A 22,089-nucleotide genomic window follows, 5' to 3' on the forward strand; every position below is an offset into this window, starting at 1 on the left:
ATCTCAGTTGTAGGCTCTAACCCAGGCAGGAATGCTATGCAGCTGCAGAAAAGGAATGTCTAGCCATAGTGTGGACACTGCAGAAATGTCAGCCTTATCTGTATGGAAGAAAATTCACTGTAGTGACAGATCACAACCCTCTAACATGGTTACACAGAGCCAGCCAGCAAAATGCCAGGTTGCTAAAATGGAGCCTAGGGTTGCAAGCATATGATATGTCAGTGCAGCACTGCAGCGGGATTAGCAATGCCAATGCAGATGGGCTCTCAAGACAGGGAATGGGGTAAGGTATACTCAGGTAGACCTACCAGTCACAAGCAATGTTTCTCAATGGTCTCTTGAAAAACTAGCTAGAGTTCCCCAGGGGGGAGATGTGTGAAGATAGGTGAAGGCTGCCAGTCTAGCCAGATAGAATTTTGTAGATAATTCTGTCATTTGTAAATATTAATATAAGCCACAGGATTGTTCTCTTAAATGGCAAAAAATGGTGTTAAATGTGGAACTGCAAAAATGTAACAACAGTGCACTCTGCTGTAACAAAGCTGATAAGTCAATTATTTGATGTCAAAACGCGGAGCAGAGATGTCTAGATAAAGGCAGTCTGCTTATTGTTTTGAGGTCAGAGTTAATGGTTAGAATTTGCATGTATAATTTCTTTTATTGCACTGACTTTCTGACCAGCTGCAAGATCAAAGGCTACTAACCTCTGAGAGTCTGTTAGCCTGGGAACCAGAAAGAAATGATGTAATCTGAAATGAATCAGTGGTACTGTGTTATCAATTTAAGGACAGAAACAATGAGAGCATTAGAGCATTTGTCTTGAGAACATCAAACTCACCACTCCGCCTGTGTCTATATATAAGTAGGATTTCAGAACTGTGTTTTCTCTTAGATACAGTTAGGGAATAGGAAAATTAGACTATTTTTTTTTTCTGTGATGTTAGAACCTTTCTACTGTATTATCTTAAGTATTTCTCTGTGATCTCTGAACTCTTGACTAGCACTGTGTAGTAAGAAGTATTGTGTTGTGTTTGTATTATCAATTATTAAATATTTTTAAACCTTTCAACCGTGGCTGTTTTGTGTAGAGATCATTGAAGTTCTAAGAGTACATTGCATGTATATAGTGATACTGTACCAAGTCACTCCAAATAAGTCTTGACTGTTTTGTTGCACTTACTATTTGGATAATAATATTGCACAGTATAATTGGACACCCTTTCATAAGGGCCTTTGAGTAGCTGATAAATAATAGCTGGGTGGTGGCAGTGATATCTACTGTATAGTCTGGGAAAAAGTGGCACAGCTGGAAAACCTGTACCAGCCTTCCCCAGGAGTGTCTGTGTGGTTGTATAAACTCTTATCTCAAAGTGTGTGTGTGTCAGCTACTTGGGCAAGGACACAAAGCACTGGTTGGACAGAGAGGGTGCTGGAGGTTTTAGCTTGCCCACTAGGCTGAGATCTGGACCCTATAGCTGTGCCAGTGGAGAGTCTTATTGGGGACTTGGAGAGAAATGGAGAAAGGGAGAAACCAGCTCCAGACTGACTGCGATCTCTGTGTGCTCTTAAGGGAAATTGTACTTTACTGTGTGTGTATTTATTATCCTTTCCCTACATGGACATCCCTTTCTGGTGTTAGTGGTGAGGATTGAGGTTCCTTGATTGCTGGGCCAGTGCATGGGCATCACATATTAATTATGATGAATATGTTGATGATAATAATAATGAAAGAGATAGGAATTTCAGCATAAGAGTTCTAGCTTGAATAGTCCACAATCCAATAAGCAAGTTAATAAGAGAGTTCAAAAACCTTAAGGTGCTAAAAATGTCTGCTATAAACCTGTACATCTAAATTTACTAAAATATGGTAGCTGACTTTTTACCTGCTTAGCTATTTGTGGGCTGTAAATTAAATAGTGGACTACTTATATCTGCTTCTTTACTACAACCTGAAGGCATGGCTTTAATGCAAGAGAGGCTGAAACAAAGTAGTCTACTCAAACGTTTTCCTTCTACAAAAGATGAAGATGCATGTGTTCTTTGCAGGAGGTAGACTAAGAGTTTAGTAAATTCTGTAGAAAAGCAATCACAGGAGTGGTTGTTAAGTGCAAGATGCTGTGGTCTCCTTTGGTCCATAACAAGGACAGAAAGTTGCTAAAATAAATTGGATAAATTTTTTTCAAAATTAATCTCTCAAAGGGGCAAAGTCTATTGTTTGGACGGACACAGTGGTTTTACTCAAGGTAAACCAAGTATTGGAGTAGAGCAGCGGACACTGGCTCACCTTTATGGGAGTGGATGCAGTTGGTCTGTGGTGAGGATTTGTAAAGACAGTGTTTCCCTAAGGAGAGAGAGAGAGTCACATCATTAATAAAAGGCAAGATGCATGAAAACATGCTGTTTATTTCATAGTCTTGGAAGGGAAGCATAGGTTTGTGAAAAGAAAGAGAAAATCTTTACCTCTTTCATGGATGGAAGCACCAGTCTTGGCATTTGATTTTCACTGTCCTGGGAAATAAATAGGCCAGTGGGCCAGGTGTCTCCAGAAAAATTTCCAGAAGTAGAAAACAAGTGTGAACATCTGACAGACTACTGGAAGCGGCATTCCTGATATTGTTGCTACTATGTCAGCAGAAGACGTACAGACCATCGGTTTTCCTAAGTATTCAAAATGTGGTAGATTGTTAAGAAAGCTATCAAAATGCACAGACAGAGTCAAAGGCTGAAAATGATGGAATATGTTTTATTGAACTGGTGTCAGAGTTTCTTGCTTGTGTATGAAACACTAAATCAAAGTACAAGAAATCAAAACAAATTTTGAAAAATATCCTTACTGAACTAAAGTATTGCCCGCTCTAAAATAAAAAATGCACAAAGCAATAAGAATTGTAGAGATACATTATGCAGTTCTGAGAAAAGTCGATTTATTTGATGTAGTACCTCATGCAGTGAGTTGAAAATTAATTTTACAAGAGGATGTGAAGCATACATAGTATAGCTGTAGCACCTTGGCCTAATATATTCATTAGAGAAGGTGACACCATCTACAACACATACTGGTAAAGCTGGTAGCATGCTTCTAGTCCCTGTCTCATTCTTTCAACCCTCCTGTTGTACCAAACATTATAGGTTGTAGAAAGGATAATAAGAGAAGGGGATATTCAGCTACAGGGGGAATGTAAGGGGAATTTTTGTCTGATTAAAATTAGTGACATCTTTAAATCAGGTAACAGCTTTTCTGTTGAACTCAGGACAAAGCTAAACATATACAATTTCTTTAAATACAGGCACAAGAAATGGGTTCTGGGGTTGAGGGCACGTGTTCTTTTGAAAGTTTGAGGCTTTATCATATATGTTCAGAAGCTACAAAGGACTACATGCATTTCATGAGAAATAACATTAAAAGCATTTTGTGCTGGGTGGAAATTCCACTGCACTCCCCTCCCCCTATACTCCAAAATTACTTACATGTAGTGACTCTGAATTCACTGTACCAAACAGAAAAATAAACTTTCCTAGATATATAAAAATTTCAAATTTGATATACAATTTTGCCTTACTGCACTTAAATGTTTGGAGTTCCAAGAATTGCACTTAACATCCTCAGATATACAAAAGGAACCTATCTATGTCTGGTAAAACATGAGCAATTATTCAAAACTTGACACAAACACAAACATACAGCATGGGTTTAAAGATTTAGTATCTTAAACAGGAAGCAAATCCACGTACATATGAGAAAGGACTAATTATTGTAGAGTTAGAATGAAAACAAATGGAAATGTCATCTTTTAGTTAATGTAGCTTTAAAAGTAAAGATAGCTCATAAAGGAACTCACTTTTATTTATTAGCACAAGGCTGAATGTACCATTTTCTTGTGGGAATCAAAAATACTTTGTTTGGTTTAGGGAGGAAACTTGTAATAGAAAAGTCTGTGAATTAAATTTGTAGATGCTCAAGAAGACAGGTGAAGTCATTTGTAAAACAAGCTGGCATCTCTTTCTTCTTTTACGGCTGCAAATGTATGTTTACCAGGCCCCAGGCTTTTAAGAGTGGTACAACAAAGACTAGTCCTTTTAATCCACCTGTTAACTGGGCTTTGTTTTCTTACTTTCATTCTGACAAACTGCATTTGACTAAGTTTTAGCAGTTGTGCAGCAGAAATAGTGAAGAGAGAGGGAGAGAGAGAGAGGAGAGAGAGAAAGAGGACAGCCTCTCAAAAAGAAAGTCAAACAAATGAGAACCATAGGAGCACTTACTTATCTCACTGGTCTCAGCAGGAGAAAATGACTACAGTATCTTACAACTGCCATTTCACTATCTTCCCACCCCTTAAGACCCCTGCAAAAGTACTTGGCTAATGATGACTTCTGCTTTCTTCTTCATCTCACAGTTCACTGAACTGACAAAGTACAAGTAGCGCTCAGTTCAAAGAGGGGTCAGCAAAAGAACTTTTAACTAATTTTACCATCTTAAGAGCTTATCATAATTACCTCATTGTAGTTTTGACACTGAATCTATCTGCACTTCTCTCTCATCCTCTCTGTCTTCAAAACATCCATCATGTTGTAAAAAAGTGCAAAGACTGAGCATTTAACAATCATGCTTTGTAAGAATAAGCTCTAATTTATCTCCTCAAAAGCCTCTGCTTACTGTAACATATTTATTGTGTTGACAAATATGAATTTGTTTTGGTAAGCTATTTACTACTTACATTTTACCAGTTTAAAGTCATTCCTATTTTTATTTTTCCTTTTGTTCTTTTTAATTTCATTATGAATAATACACAAACTTATAATATGTGAAAAAATGTACTGATATTCTTAATTTTTTTATTTATGTATTTGCAGGTTGTTATTTGTCTTTCGGCTTTTCCCTGTAAGGGGTTGCCACAGCGGAACTCCGGTCCGCTAATGATTGGCAGTAGATATTTACGAAACGCCGAGGTGCCAGCTCGATGTCCAACCTTCAACGACACTCATTTTGAATCCTGAGCAAGCAGTTGCAAGAAAATTAAGAAAATACACTAGAAAACTAAAGCCTAACAAAACAGTTGTAGGTCCAATTTATAAAACACAGTCAAAAGTTAAAAATGTTTAAGCAATACTGTTATATTCAGCTGAAAAACGAACACTTGTTTTCTTCTGACCAGATCCATTTAATCTCATTAATGATTATCTACAGTGTGTGTGTGTGTGTGTGTGTGTGTGTGTGTGTGTGTGTGTGTGTGTGTATGTGTGTGTGTATGTGTTTGTGTGTGCATACGCATATCTGTGTGTGTCTGTCTGTATGTCTGTCTGTCTACTTGTGTCTGTGTGTGCATCTTTGTGTGCAGACACACATATCAATCTTTTGACGAAGTTCATGTACTTAATGTAGTAAACAAAAGTGCTAATTAAAAATGACATTGAGATATATCTCTGGCAACTGCATTTTAGTCTTGTGGATGGATCTTTTGGTTTCTTTTGGTTATATCTATTTATCTATCTACACACACACACACGCACACACACACGCACACACACACACAAACACACACACATATATATATATGTGTGTGTGTGTGTGTGTGTGTGTGTGTGTGTGTGTGTGTGTTATATATATTATATATAGATTGATATGTGTGTGTGTGTGTGTGTGTGTGTGTGTGTGTGTGTGTGTGTGTGTGTGTGTGTGTGTGTGTGTGTGTGTGTATGTGTATGTTTTATTTATTGGAATGCCCACCTCTGGTTTGGCCTATTTTCAGTGGAGGACCTGAGAGAACTTTTCAGTACAATAAAGTAAACAGTGAAAATTAACACATTTGAAATGAATGTCTTATGATACAAATACAACTTCAATAATACAGAAAATAAGAAAAAAAGAGATGATTACTACTTGGCTATTATAATCGTGCTATGCACCATGGTGATTTTTAATTACTCTCAACCTTTATAGCAATGGCTAGCAAGTATAGCTAGCTAGCCAGACAGAGAGATAAACAGATATTTATTTATTTGCCTTTCTTTACTGGGAAAGTCGACAAGGTAATAGCCATTTTCAGTGAAGGCCTAGGAAAAAAAGCTTCATTTGCTTACATTGCATTATACTTAGTTCTAATTAAACACAGAGTAGTTACACATTTACGCACATACAGTAGTTACATTTACGTATTCTAAACTCTTGCAGAGGTAGAGGTTACTAAAGAGAAAGCCCACTTGCAAATTATATATATATATATATATATATATAGAGAGAGAGAGAGAGAGAGAGATAGGTATAATTATGTTATACACGCACACACACACACACACACACACACACATACACACAAACATATCTATATCTATAGATCTCTATCTATCTATCTATCTATCTATCTATCTATCTATCTATCTATCTATATAAGATATTGTGTTACCATTTAGAGTGCAAAGCCTACAAATGAATCTTCCACAGAATTCATTCAATGAATGGTAACTTATCTGACTAATTTCTAAATCCCTCAAAAATGAATGTATCCACGCATAAAGAGTAATCAAGCACATTAGCTGATGTGCATGGTCTTTAGTTTACAGTCTCATGAGTGTCACTAATAATCTGTTTCAGGGTTGTGCATTTGCTTTCTGTTATATGATAGTCAGGATATAGTATGAGAGACAACTGAAAAGATGAATAAATGTTGGGGATTCTAGTTGTTTTATACAAGAGGAAAATAAAAAGAAGGTTTTATAATTTGAAGTACCTCTCTGTGAAGCAGGACTGTTAAAGCCACATTCTATAGTCCGTTGACCTTGCAGCAGCAAAGGGATTATTAAACAAAGTGCATTAGATCTAACGAGCATTAGGACTTCATTAGAACTTCATGCTTGCCGAAGCGAAAGCTAAGGTCAAACCATGATGTAATCTCTTCTTTCACAACAGATAAACATTTTCTTTTGAAAGAAGACCAGTCTGCTAAAAAGGCTGGGGGTAGGAATTGGGATTCTTGCATTCACTAGTTAGTCCCCGATTTGATAATTTAGTCAGTATTGTGAAAGGCCTAAGAAATAGATGAAAAATCCCAGAATCTGTATGAGCTGTGTATAAATACTGCACAACATTATAAAGTTATATTTAAAGTAATTATTCCTTTTCAAAGAGAAAATGCTGTAAGTGTAGAACCAAAGATAAGTTAGCACACCACTTCTGTTATTTCTTAACACTTGCTTCAAACATAACAAGCAGCTTGCTACTGCTAAAGTATCATAAAGTACAACACAAAGCACTTCAGTGTTTCGGTCATGAGCACAAATGTATTATTGGCATTCATTTCTTAATATCGGCACTGTAGTGTACTTCCACACTATTCATATCTGCAAATTGTATTCCCTATAATACTACCGCAGCCATCCTCTTCACCCCTCCTTAGCTACGCCTCTGTGTAAGTGAGGCAAAAAAATATCAGTGATCCACTAAAGCTACTCAGTTGCATGATATTTGTCCCTGTATGCTTGCCTTTCTTAGCCCATCGTCCACCTCCTTTACATACTTCTAATGTCACACTTGAGAATTTTTTCCTTACCACATTCCATATCACAGGTATGCAACTTCTTCCCCCTTTAACATTCTGCCTTACACCCATCTCATACTGGTCCCCAAGGAAATGCAATAATTAAGTAATATCCTTTTGTTCTCTTCTTCCACAAATGGTACATTACTATAACTTGAGCCTTTCTGTGTATTTCAACCTAGTGATGGCCTCAACATCTTGATGACTCAAACAATGTAATGTTTTTTTCAGGCAAAGAAATTATTTGTAATACTCCATAGATGGCTTAACAAATGTTGTATATGTAAATGACACTTGCTTCTCTTGAGTCAAACATTCTTGCCATGTAACTCAAACCATTACTAGTGCTTACCAGTGCCCACTTGCACATTGTTATGCTACCAAACTTAGGGATGCTACTAATTTTCCAGAGATTTTTAATTGCCACTGTTCTAGGCACATATTGTCTTATTGCACTTTCTGACAGACACCTGAAAAGTAGACAATGTTGTGCTTTTACAATAAAAATCTAGCTATCATTTATTTTCCTACCTTTCTAGATTCACTACTTTCTTTTGAAAGGAGCCCTCCCTTTGCCATTCCCCTATTTCCTGTACTATTAGCAAAAAAAATCTTTTTTATGATTTCTGTAACTCTTCTGCATTCACAAATAATAAACAGAGTTGTCCAAAATATTTCAAAATATTTCACGGTATCTGTACCTAGGTTAATTGGACTCTTTCTAGATAACCTTCTATTACTAGTTACAATCTGTAACTCCTGACCATGTTTATTTTGGCAAGGCTATTCTGAGTTTGACAACAATGTCCTGTAATTTCCCTACTAGTTTCCCGTGTGTTTTTTATATAGCAGACCTGAATGAAGTCCATGAACATCACATCCCCTGTGGTATTATCATATGCACCTTCTGGGGCTCATCATAGAAATGTATCATATTCATCATATGGATCTTTGCTATTATCATATGCACCTTCTGGGGCTCATCATAGAAATGTATCATATTCATGATAAGGATCTTTTTTTTAAGTCAATCCCTGATCATCTGCCAAGCTATTGTTGCTCAGCAATTTCACTATTTTATTTACTTATTTATTTTTTTTGAAGTCATGTTACTGATCATCTGTCAAGCTATTGTTGCTCAACAATTTCACTGGTCTATCCAGAAACACTGATTTAATCATTCTGATGGCTAGAAGTTAGTTTTATAGCACCATGGAGGCTTCCACTATGTTTATTTATTAGCAGTGCAGAATCTCATGAAATTATACATTTTTCATAATGACCCTTCAAGCATATAAGAGGTACTTAACAAGCATTTATAAGTCCAAAAGTCCAAAACAATGGTGTTGAATGCTCTTGAAATACAACCAATAATCCAAAAAAGAGCACAGCGTTGCGAGTCCACAGAAAGAATTTTATTAACAAAAAGTTATCACAGGTAAGTGCTTTCATCAAACTGAATGACTTCATCAGAAAGCATTTATAAGTACTACTTAGTGTTGTTAAGCTGTAGTTCCATACTAGGATGTTACTTTGACTTGTGCTGGACACCTCAAAAAAGAGGCAGAAGCTAAAATACTTTACAAGTTGTTAAATATTTATTTATTAACGTTTGATTACCAGGAAATTTCATCTTGGTAGGTGCCCATATTCAGCAGAGCCCCAGAGAGAAAAGCTCCAAAGTATTACAAAAACATTTTAAGAACAATATTTTACAACCTTCGAAATAATGCAATAAAAAATCTACAGTTTAAACAAATAAAGCAAACTAGGCAAAATGTGAAAGCATTGGTTAAGATTAGATTCAACTTATATGACAATGGTGTAATGTTTGCGGAAATTTTAGCAAGTTTAGAGAAATTAAAGTTATGTTATTATAATACAAACATGAATTGCAATATGAAGTGAGAGAAAAAAATCAGGGTTATGGCATATTTAGATAGAGAGCCATTGGAGAAAAATGGATTGAAGTAAGGTAGTGAGTGAAGAAGGGAGGAATAAGGAGGTATAAGGTATGAACAGGTACTTGATAATATTTAGGGATGTAATTTATCTTGGTTGAGCAAGAACAGAGACAGCTTTTGACTAGGAAGTCTTTCAGAATAGTTTTAAAGGACTGGAGGGAGGGTGTTCTGACATACTTTTATACAAAATGTGTGGTAGAGTAAATTTTCTAACACTATTTAAAGCCATCAGTTCCTCTAAGTGAAACTTCCACTTCTGACAGCTATGTTTATGGAAGCTTTGAAAGCTACACAACATGTAACATTCCTTGACTTTTGTTTTCCACAACTGATAGCATATGGAGCAGAGCAAAAGATCCTTGCAGTGCAAAGAACTATTATCGGTTGTCTCAGATTATGTCTGTTACTGTATTCCCAACAGGGATGTTAAGATTCACCACTCAAGCTTCCCTTTTCTATTCTCTCAATGTGAATTTCATGACATCCATATCTTGAACTAATAAACTGGTTATGATTGGAGAACTGATTATAATCCTGTTTATGGACCATGCCCAGAGGTGTCTGCAGCCATTTGAAAAACAGATTGTGTTATCAACTGCTTATGCTGATTAACTAGTAGTTTACAAACTCACTGTCATCTGCCTTACCTTTGTCAAACACCTGTTGTAGCTAAGTGGAAGGTATTGAGAACCTGGTCAAAACATAAACTGTATATGTTCTAATTAGAGAAAGAGAAATGAAAAATGGAATATAATCAGTAATAGTGCCAATGATATAGGCAAAGCCTTACCAGGTATTACAACTTTAATGGCAAACAAACCATTGGCACTGTGGCAGCAGTAAAAATACAGAGAATTTGAATGGCGAAGTAAGCATTCCAGGATACAAATACATAGATTGGCTAAGAAGGATTAAAATCTCAGTGAAATTATGTGGAAATATTAATATGTAAGGATAAAAGGAAAGGAAGCAAAGGATATCATACATTTAATGTAACTAACAGAAAAAGTGAAGTGGCTGTGGCTGTGTGCAGAAGCCCTCCTGACTATGGCAAAATCTTAAATTATCTTAGAACATTTCTTACAATTGTCAAAGAAAAGAGAGATGCTATTCATGGCACACTTTACTATGCCAGACTTTAACTGGAACAGCATTAATGAAATCGTATCAAACAATCAGAACATTGATAAAGTCCTGCATGGGTCAGGACTTGCACATAACTAATTCTAGAAATTCTTCAGGGAAGTATAGCTTTGGGCTTGGTAACATAAAATGCAGCAACTACAAAACTTGGAAAGAGGACTTTTAACATGATGACTAAACCTAGATGGCAAACTGGGATATTTCTGATGTATGCACAATATTTGGGGAGATGTACTCTGGGGCAAGTTGATGAAGGGAAACAGAGAATTTCCTGCATAAAGGCAAACACAGAAGGAGGCAGGTGTCCTAGGTGACTAATTGGCAAACGCCTGCATTGAACTGAACAATAGTCATGGTAGTAATTAAGTGAGTTAGAGTCCAGATTCCTATAAAGAGGGCTAGTGGGGTACCACCTAAGATGTGGGTCAAGAAGTACAACTACACCTATCAAAGGGAGCATTCCTGCCTCTTAAGTAATGTTATCCTGGAGAAGTGAGAAAGAGAAAGTTTTGGATTAAAGTTAGTAAGTCTGCTGGCACTAGCAAACTGGTGAGACTGGAGGAAAACTGTTTTTTAACTGTATGTATGCTCAAAAGACTATTGGGCTGTTATCCTGTTAGTAACTAATTATAAAAAAGGATTTGTTATTTTTTTTATTTTTATTTTTTTTTTTTGGTAGTATAATTTAAACTGTTCTGCAGCAGGGCTAGCCATGTAGCAATGTGGACATTGGCTATAGACAATGGTAACTGTGGATGTAATTCCTCAACCCCAGTTGTAAAAATGGGAAAAGGGAGTTGTGGATGGATGGATGGATGGATAGATGGATGAATATGATTTTAATATATGCCTTTAAGAACACTGCTTGTGAACTGTGTATTTTCTCCTCCACACATTTTAAAGCAGATGGTGTCTCCTTTTTGTTTTTTTTTTGCTTTGTAAAATAAACTGATATTAACCATAAAGAACTAGCAAAAGGGACTGTTTTGGTGGTCTCCATTTTTCACAACAGTCATTTGGAAAAAAGTGATTAGCAAACAACATGTTTCAAATCAAGTTTCATATTGCCAAACAAAAACAAATGATATTTATTTTTCAGTAATCTTTACTGGGGAAATCGATTGCTTGTACATTTTTTCATGTCATTTGAATTGTTAATAATTGCAGTGTAGATGACATTTAATATAGTTGCCTGAATAGATGACTAAGAAGTTCAATGTGTACAAATTGATTTACTTTCACAATTAAGAGTGAAGGTTCGGTGACCACTGGTTGCCAAATTACAGATGGTTGAACCAGTGTTGCCGAACCTTCAGTTGTGTGAATCCTGGTACACCAAATCCACAGTGCATTTGCACATATGAGTTTGATTTTGTCACTAGAGATTGCAGTACAGTGGGGATCGGGAAAGTTACCCTTTTCCCCACTGTAGTGTGATCTCAAAGTTGGAATATATAATTTGCAGGGAGTGTAGGGGATGCACCCCCCCCCCCACAGGGGGAAAACCATCATGGCGCATGATGGGTAGTGTTCGACTGCTGTGTACAGATGCTGAGAAAGGTCGAATTCACAGTGTGTTTCCGACATTCTGACCTTCTCAACATTCTGAGTTAAAGTTTTTAGTCGACATTTAAGGTTGGAATTTGTTTTGACTGTCAACTATATGATAGTAACCCATATGTATTATATAAACAACCTACTTCAGTTTCATATTTTCAGTTTCATTTTCAATTTTTATAGGTTCATACATGGATATTAAGCTTATGGCCAGAGAGACAATCGAGAATCATAGCCATGCCACCCAGTATTCATGGGAGATTAACAGAGCCCCACTTTCAGATTTTTTTCTACATATTCAAGTATCAGACAGTTTTAAAGGTTCCCAGTGACGTACTCTGACTATTATAGAAATGGATAACAGTACCCAGTTGTCTGCATATCAGAAATGTGGAGGCTATTCTAATGGTCATTTGGACTTCTGTGCTGCATGGAGGAAGATCAAAGCTGCAAGATTTGAACAAAAGATTAGGCTGATACTTGCAGCTAAAACATGTGGAAACATTTCTGGAATTCTGAGTCCTTACAATGTATCTGGTGTGAGATAATGGCTAGAATATAAAGTAAGTACTCTTCCTTCAGAATAACATGGACCCAGAATCTTGACATATTTTCCTTGCATTTTGATGACAAATTAATTGACAGCTAATTGGCTTTTGGTTTTTGGGTATGCTCTGGATGCCTAAGATAACCGCAAGAATGTGAAACATGCTTGCTCAAATTCTTAGAACTGCATTTATTACTGTAGGTGGTCAGAGGACACCACATCACTGTTCAAAGACCATATCACCTTCATCTACCAAGCTTCTGTGAAACAAAACTAATCATGCCAGGAATATGTCAACTGTGAAAAGTACAAGCCTCTGACTCACAACTGTCACAAGTGTGTGTGTGTGTGTGTGTGTGTGTGTGTGTGTGTGTGTGTGTGTGTGTGTGTGTGTGTGTGTGTGCATATGCATGTTTGGCACACTCTCCACTATATATAAGGATCACACTATTATTCAATTCATTGACCTGGACTGGCAACATTATGTATAAATAATAAAAGTTATTCTGGTAAGAGCAATGGACAAATGTAAAGGTACAGCACTGACTTAATTTTTTTACATTTTCTGCCATGCTTTGGCTGTGCAGTGGAGGTTATAGGTAATTAAGGCTACTCAAGTGTACATTTTTTATGACCCATAAAAGTCTAATTTTCATGTCAGTGTGTATTAGTATTCCACCCTGTTATTTTGTCATTTCAGCTTTTGTTACCTTATCACAGGTACATATGTAGCAACTATGCTTTTAAGTTGCTGCATTATAAGCCTTTGCCAAATTTTGCTCCATGTTTATAAACACAGTTCTATAAATTGTATACTATAATAACTGTATGTTGAATACTGAGTATGATCTAGAATCATTGCTCTTTCCTTATCTAATTCCCATTCTACTTTTTTATGAGCCTGTCCTTGCAATAATACCCAAAATATGAATGAATTAGACATAATTTTATTAAATAATGCTTATTTTAACCTTAATGTGAATTGTTGCTGGAGAAAGATCTATTGTGTTTATGCTAATATGTGTTCCATTTTGTAATAATACTGATAACAATGTGAAATTATAAGTCTTTTTTCTGTCCCCTTATTTCAGAAACTATTTCTTACTTAAAGTGGCAAAAATAATTTTAAATACCTGGTGGTTCATATCCACACCTCTGTATAGGGTACTCTTACAAAAACCTATGAACTAACAACTACTCAGTTAAAAGAAATTTGAAGATGAGCTCTACAGTTTTTAACATTTCTTAGAGAATTTATGTTTACTATAGTTTGCTTGCTTTTCAGACAACTCCCAGCCTCCCCCCTGTTTACTGTCTTAATCAAATTAAGATTGGAAGATTTATCTCAGAGAATAAATGCTAAAGGGTGGAAGTGTTCAAGTTTATTTAATTTTTATTTTCACTGTATTGTCATTACTCAAGCAATTGTCTTTTATTGCATTTTAACTTGAGTGTTTATTGTTTCACTTAAGTGCATGAATACATGCATGTTAGATGCAAACTACACAGAATATCCCTGAAGAATAAGCACTTGCAAATGTACTAAAATGTATTTTAGAACAGGTCCAAGCAATATGCAATTGAACTAAGAATACTTGTAAAGTTATTTAAAAAATAAAGAAATAGATAAAGCTGCAACATTGTTATTTTACTTTAACAGACCAAAATCTGTTTTTCAGCTTTAATCTTTTTCCTCCTTTACCTATATAGACTACCTAATATGATCTGTCTTCTTCAAAATATACATTCTAAGTTCCTAGTTAAATCATAACTGAGACTACAGGTTTTCTTTACCCATTAAAGTTGTGAATTTCAAGTATTTGCTATGTAGCTGGACACTAGGGACAGTAAGACACTGCAAGAAATGTTAGCACAAATATTGCAGGACATTGCAATGTTTAAAACTCAGTTTATGGAGTAACAGTTTATACATGCTAAAAAATAAAAGGAACAGCCATGTGACAGCCATTTCATTTAAAAGATCACTACTGAATTCTTCTGAACAATCTTTTACTCATTGCAATTAATTTTACCTGTTAAAATGCTGGCTTCAAGTTTCAATTGGCAGATGTTGTTACTACTCACAGTGTTGTAAATATCCATTTCATGAGCACTTTTTTCCTACTGGAATGTTGAAAGATAACGATGGCTTGCACTTACATCAACCAATCAGCATTCAGAATATTGATAGAAGAGTTAGGTCAAGCTATAGCTTGCTAACTTTGCCACAAAATACCCCAAATCAGATTCATCATTGCACAGCTGTCAATGAATTACACTTGGACTTTTCCACTATTTTACATACTCTCAACTCTTTATAACACATGACCTCATCTATAAACTGGAAAAAAAGCTCATTACCTTGAAAACCTCATACAACAACATGCCAACTGACTGACAAACTGCTCCTGAATGTCACCACATGTAACTCTCATGGCTTTTTCTTCTCATCCCATGTCTCCAGAATCTGGAGCATTATTCCTCTCTCCTTTATACAAGATGTTTCCTTTAAAACAAAACTGAAATCTTATTTAGCTTACAAATGGTTATATCAGTGCTTCCTCCTGGATAGCACTCAATGGTAATATGGCAAACACATATAACTAATCATTACCAACTGGACCTTCTTTGACTTCCAACCATAAGTATAACATACAGCACATTCCCAGCACCTCCTCTTCTCCCATTCTATCGCTTCATCTACCCCTCAGTGAAATCTCCTTCTCTCCTACTAACGCCATATACTTGTATCTCATTGATACAGTGCCCTTCAAATCATTTAATCTGCCTCTCAGTACTTTCTTTTCCTGGCATCCTCCTCCTCTTATCATCCCACTAGCCCATACCCTCAACAATCGAATTACTTGATTGCTCTTTCCATATCTAATTCCCATCAATAAATTAGTATGTAGACTTTTTCTATTATTATGTCAATATTTTCAAATATGTCCTGATTTTCTGTCTGGTGGATACACTATCAATCATGCATATTTGTAATGTTCTTGAATTTGTTCTTGCAATCTTCTTTATAGAATTTTTATGTGCAGCTTTTCTCCCTGAGCCTTTGCCGAAAAGGGGTCTTTTTTGCACCCAGTCAGATAATCGGGATAAAAAAGGCAGCAAATACACTGCAGACAGTAAAAAAATCATTCTTATATGGAGTCAGGAACATTTGAGATCCTGGGTAAATATGTTTAAGCAATGGTGACGATATGTGCAAATTTATACTATGCAAGTGAATGCAAGCCTAATGAGAATCTTTATTTTTTACACTACAGCTCATAAAAGTTATAAATATCATCACTGTATTGTTTTGTGTAAGATATATGGAAGGAAAATACAATTTACAAATTAACTACACTTCTCACCTAATAACCTTGAGTTGTTTTTAAGTCACGTGTCTGCATATTTCTTTCTTTCTTTCTCTCTTTTTAAATGGCAATATGTTTTGCCTGTTTTAAAGTTTCACCCTTCTTATTTATCACTGTTAGACAAAAACTTAGAAACATTTTTTTTAATAAATTGATTTTAGAGGAAGAGGAACATGATTTTGCAACATAACTAAAATACATTAAACCAAATACTTACATATTAGTTGAAAAGTGCAACATATTCTAAGAGTACAACCAGTTCCTAAAATCACACATGGTTCACACAGTTACCCTGACCTTTTACAGTAATTACATATGGAGGTATGTTTCTGAAAGGTCTTAGGTCTTTTAATAAAAAGTTCCACATTAGTTACTGAAATAATTCTACAGTAGATTGAAAAATCTAATTTTTCTTAATTTGAGATAGCTTGTTAGCATGTAACATGCATTTGAGTTCCTCCCACTTTCACTGTTCTACTCTCAAAAGGTGCCATTGTTTTTTCTTACATCTTTCAGACATAATAATGCCAGATAACTTTAAAATATACTGCTGAACATGGAATTTTTGCATTTGAAGCACATTTGCATTAGGGTTGGGAGGGTGGCCTAATGGTTAAGGTGTTTGCCTTACAAACACAAGGTGCAGGGTTTGAGTCTCACAAGGGATAATTGGCTAAGCTTAAAATGGCTCACAAGGGCAGTTAGCTTAGTACTAATCTATGAATCTATGAATCTATGAAAGGAAGCACATATTTAATCACGTACTTTAGCTGATCTTTCTTCATGTCTGGCTATCAGAAAGTCAAACAGATGTTGAAAAAAAGGTGAATGCTCATTATATTCTTGTAAAACGTTGGAAGGCTCCACTTGATTAAATTCACACTTATCATGACTAGAAGTCATTTTATTTCCTTCCATGTTCTAATATTTGCCCCATACATCTCATATCAGACATATGCTATAAATACAAAAAAGTCTGGTGGTGCCTAATGAAACAGATATGTTCAGTAAATACCTTGCATACTCTGTTAGGTTATTCATTTTGCCTGATAAGGTTATCATAGGTTCATAGGTTCATACTAGGCTATCTGCCCTAGGGCATTTATAAGCCTAGCCAGAGTGTGTTTGGCTTTCGCCACCCATTTTAAATTAATTTTGCTATGCCCATTTTCGAGGTTAGTATACTGTGCCTCTGTCTAACAGTGACACAGAAGTGATACCCGGGGTAAACCTACGATCTCCCATCCACTCATCAAGATTCCTGTTGAAGAGAGTCAATGAGGGACTCTGCCTAACCTGGACTGGGATTTTATTCCAGAGTGAAGGGAGCCTCTGGGTTATGAATCTGTCCCTCCAGCATGTCCTATTTATTTCAGTGCTGAGGTTCAAGTCTCTCGAGCGCGTAGCTCGATGGGATTTGGATTTTCTGAGGTGCAGCATGTCCATTAATTCCGTGTTGAACATGGCTTTATACGTCAGGCACAGATCACCTCTGAGCAGGTGGTATGCCACTGAGTAGAGCTGGAGTTTCTTTAACCGGGCAGCATATGGCATCTGTTTGAGCCCTTTGATCCTCTTGGTGAGGTACTTTTGGGGTCTTTCCAGTTGCTGCAGGTATCTGGTAAGGTACATCCCAAAAGGGGCATTGTATTCAATTATGGGCTTGATGAGTGATGAGTAAAGAGGCACAATGACCTCCTCTGATCTAGATGTGAATCCCTTCATGATTAGGTGGGCTATATAAAATGTTTTTCTAACCACTTTGGCCACGGGGTTGTCAAATGAGAGATTGCTATCAACTTGGGTCCCCAGGTCCCTAATTACTTCTTCTGTACTTAATGGATTACCACCTATGTGGTAATTTGTGGGCACTTTGTTTTTGCCAAAGAGGATGACTATACACTCTTTGGCGTTTAGCTTGAGGCCATGGCTCTGGCACCAGTTGTCTGTTTCTATGAGGCCCTTTTGGAGGATGCTTGTGTCGGCTGGAGAGTCGATTATGGCGCCCAGTTTGCAGTCATCTGTGAACTTGGTCAGCCACAGCCCTTCCATGTTGGCCTGTACCTCCGAGAAATATATACCAAACAAGAGAGGTCCCAGGACTGAGCCTTGTGGGATGCCACTTGTAACTGGTTTGGAGTCTGACATGGCTCCAGCAATTCTAACCATGTGGGTTCTGTCCTTGAGCCAGTTTGCAACCCATCTAGTGACATAGAGGTTTATATTTAAGCTGGTGAGCTTATCTATAATGCCCGAGTGGGGTATTGTATTGAAGGCTTTTGCGAGGTCCAGGTAGGCTGTGTGGACCACCTTCCCCTCGTCAATGGCCTTGGTGACTGTTTCAAAGAAATTGACCAGGTTTAAGAGGCAGGATCTGCCCTTAACAAAGCCGAACTGGGTAGGATCCAGTCTCTGTAGGTCCCCAATATCTTTATTTATGAGGTCCATGATGATCCTTTCCATAGCTTTGCAGACCAAGCTAGTCAGGCTTATGGGGCGATAGTTTCCAGGATCCGTTGAGGCACCACCTTTGTGGAGAGGGACCACTGTTGCTGTACACCACTCTTTGGGTACATATCCTGTAGTAAGGCTGACATTGAACAATAGTTTTATGTTTTGGTTTAGCTCTTCTTGAAGTTCATGTAGGATGCAGCCCTGGACACCGTCTGGTCCCATTGATGCTGTGCTTTTTGCTTTGGAGAGGGCGGCTCTTACCTGAGCATCTGAGATGTCAGGGGGGGGGGTGGCGGCACTCTGCTGGGATAGATATTTGCCTTTTTGGTGGGGAGTGGGGGGGGAGTTTGTGCTGAACCTGTCAGCTAGGATGTTGGCAATGTCTGTGGGTTCGGTGTATTTTTTGTCATTTTGGACTATTTCTGAGCATATCTGGGAATTCCCACCCAGGTTCCTAACATAACTAAAGAAAGCTTTGTGATTATCCTTAGTGTCCTGTGCAATTTTTCTCTAGAAGCTGGCCTTAGACGATTTTATGAGTGCCTGTAGTTTTTTGCTAATACTGATCAGAGATGCCTTCCCTTTTTGGGATTTTGCTCTATCATGTAGTAGCTTCCTCCTTCTATTGTATAGTTTGTTTATGGCTGGGGTTCACCAGACAGGATGTCTGCCTTTGGAGGATTGGGTCTTGGTTTTATTTGGGATTGCATGATCCATGCATTCCTGAAGGTGTTCATAGAATGCGTTTATAAAGGATTCTGCGGTCTGGGCCATATTTTCCACAGGCCCAGGGGCTTTGAAGGATGCCACCTCAGTTTTGAGGAGTGTAAAATTTGCTTTAGAGAAGTTTTTCACTGTGGTTTTCTGGGTAGGGGGTGGGGTCAGGATGTGAATATCCTGTGAGATTAGTTTATGATCTGATCTTACCAGTGAGGGATACACTTCTGGTCTGGAGCATAGAGTTCCCATGTTGGTGATGATCAGGTCCAGTATGTTTTCCCCTCTTGTAGGAGTGGTAACAAGTTGTTCCATAGTATTTGAGTTTATAAATTCTAGGAATCTTTGGGCTAGGGTGTTGGAGCTAGAGTAATGCTCCCAGTCTATGTTTGGGTAGTTGAAGTCGCCCAATATAATGGTGTTTGGAGAGACCTTCATATTTTCCAGTGTTCTTAGGAGGGCCGAGTGGGGTTCCTGTGTTTGGGAGGGTGGTCTGTAGCAGGCTATCAACTGGAAGGCAGTTTTACCCACTGTTAGTTGCACATGGATAGTCTCTGATGCTTCGTGCTGTGCCACCAACCTGGAGGTGTGGGTATCTTTGACGAATATTGATACTCCCCCTCCTTTTGTGGTTCGGTCCAAGTTTTGGGGCCGAAAAGCATGGTATGAGGTATAACCTGGTTGTGCTGGGGTGCTCTCAGGAGCCTTTTACCAGGTTTCTGTTACTGCACAGATATCGATGTTCTCCATGCTAAGGAGAGTTTCGAGTGCATGCATCTTGAGGTTTACACTTCTGGCATTGAGTAGCATTACTCTTAGTTTCTTATCCCTCGTGATACCTATGGAGGTGGGTTTGTTTTTTGAGCCTTGCCTAAAAAAGGCACTATGGGGGTAGCAAGAGCCTTTGCCATCTCTGCAAGTACAATCTGCTGTAAATTATTAGGATCTGACCTGAATATTTGCAATGCATTTGGACTTCAGAAATAAGGTAATATAAAATCCACTCTTTGGCAGTCACGGACTGCATAACTGCCACCACTGCACATGCACACACACACACACACACACACACACACACACACACACACACACACACACACACACACACACACACACACACACACACACAGATACACGCAAACTCTCTCTCTCACTTTCACCATAGGATCATAGGAAGTTACTAGACTAATGGCCCTAGGACCCTTACTAGCCTAGACAAGTTCTACCCTTATTTCCATGATCAGTACCTAGTGCCCCTGTCCAAGAGGGACACAGATGGAACCCCCAGGGTGAATTTACAGTTACCCATCCAATTGTCCAGATTACATTTAAAGAAGGCCAAAAGGTGCTCTGTTTGACATGAAGTAGGACTCTGTTCCAAAGGTGTGGAAACCTCTAGGAGACAAATCTGTCCCTCCAGCAGGTTTTGTTAATGTCACATACCTATGTTATGGTCTTTAGAATGAGTAACCCGTGTACCATTTGACTTATGGATATGCAGCATTTCCACTAACGCAGCATCAGGGATTGCTTTATATGCAAGGCAGAGATCGCCTCTGAGCAGTTTGTATGAAACAGAATAAAGTCACAGTGATTTCAGATGATCCACATAAGATAGGTGCTGAAAGCCTTGAATTTTCCTTGTGAGGAACCTTTGTGGTCTCTCCAACTGCTACAAGTGCTTGGAAAGGTACATACCATCTTCCAGTTTTTCACTTTAATGTAGTGCATCCATTTTGATTAAAGTAATTGGTAGTTGTACACTTCTGTATGCTCCTCTGCCCTCTATGGGCAATCTTTTTGGGAGGGTCCCACACTTCCTTAGCCCTCGTGAGAGGACTTTGACCCTGCTACCCCAGTATTCAAAATAGCTAACTCCAGTGTTGTAAAGTACCGAGGAAAAAGAGGTATTCCATCTAGTTGTAATTGTTGATCACTTGTGAGTTCCCTCTTCTGAACAAACAGTAATATAATAATATGATAACATATCTGTGGCCCTCTTACTTTTCTATTAAACTATTTTATGTCCATAAGACTCCAATTTTTACATTATTTTTAGGTAAGAAAATTAGTTTCCTATACTCTGTGATTGTCTCTGGGAAAATACATGCACGCATTATGTATTGTTTTTGTTTCCCTTTGTAATTATAACTATCTTCATTCTGTTGTCTTTTTTAGCCCAGTTTCAAAATGGAGGTAGACTGGTTTAAACTTATTTTTCTTTGATGTAATCAGAATATTCTGTTATGCTACTCTCTCTCCCCCTCCATGCACACACACACACACACACACACACACACACACACACACACACACACACACACACACACACACACACACACACACACACACACACACAGTCACAATTGTGTAGATACTAAATCCTCCTGTTTTTTGTGTGGCTTCAGAAATCAATTCTCCACCAGTTTGGTTATCTTCCTCATTAGGATATCATCATTTTTACTAAAATGTGTGAAGGCATTGGATGCCTAAACTGTATATTTGCTAATGTAAGATATCCATAATTCTTTATGCAAGAGCTATAGCAGTTTTCATTTTTGTAGTGAAAATGCCTATCCTTGTGGAAAATAGAATCCTCATTGCTTTTGCTACTCTTTTCCTGTATCAACAGCCTTCATTTACTTGGTTGAAAACATTTTGTCACTACTGTTTGTTCTCATCTTTATTTACTCCCATTTACCCCCAGAATACCATAATTTGTATGGCTTTGCATTAAATGGGATGCCACACAAAAAGATGCCAACAGCAATGTGTGGCTTAGAATGAGTATATTTAATATATAT

Source organism: Protopterus annectens, chromosome 5.part0 (genome assembly GCF_019279795.1).
Source record: "Protopterus annectens isolate FY-2018-M chromosome 5.part0, PAN1.0, whole genome shotgun sequence".
In the NCBI taxonomy this organism is placed as follows: domain Eukaryota; kingdom Metazoa; phylum Chordata; order Ceratodontiformes; family Protopteridae; genus Protopterus; species Protopterus annectens.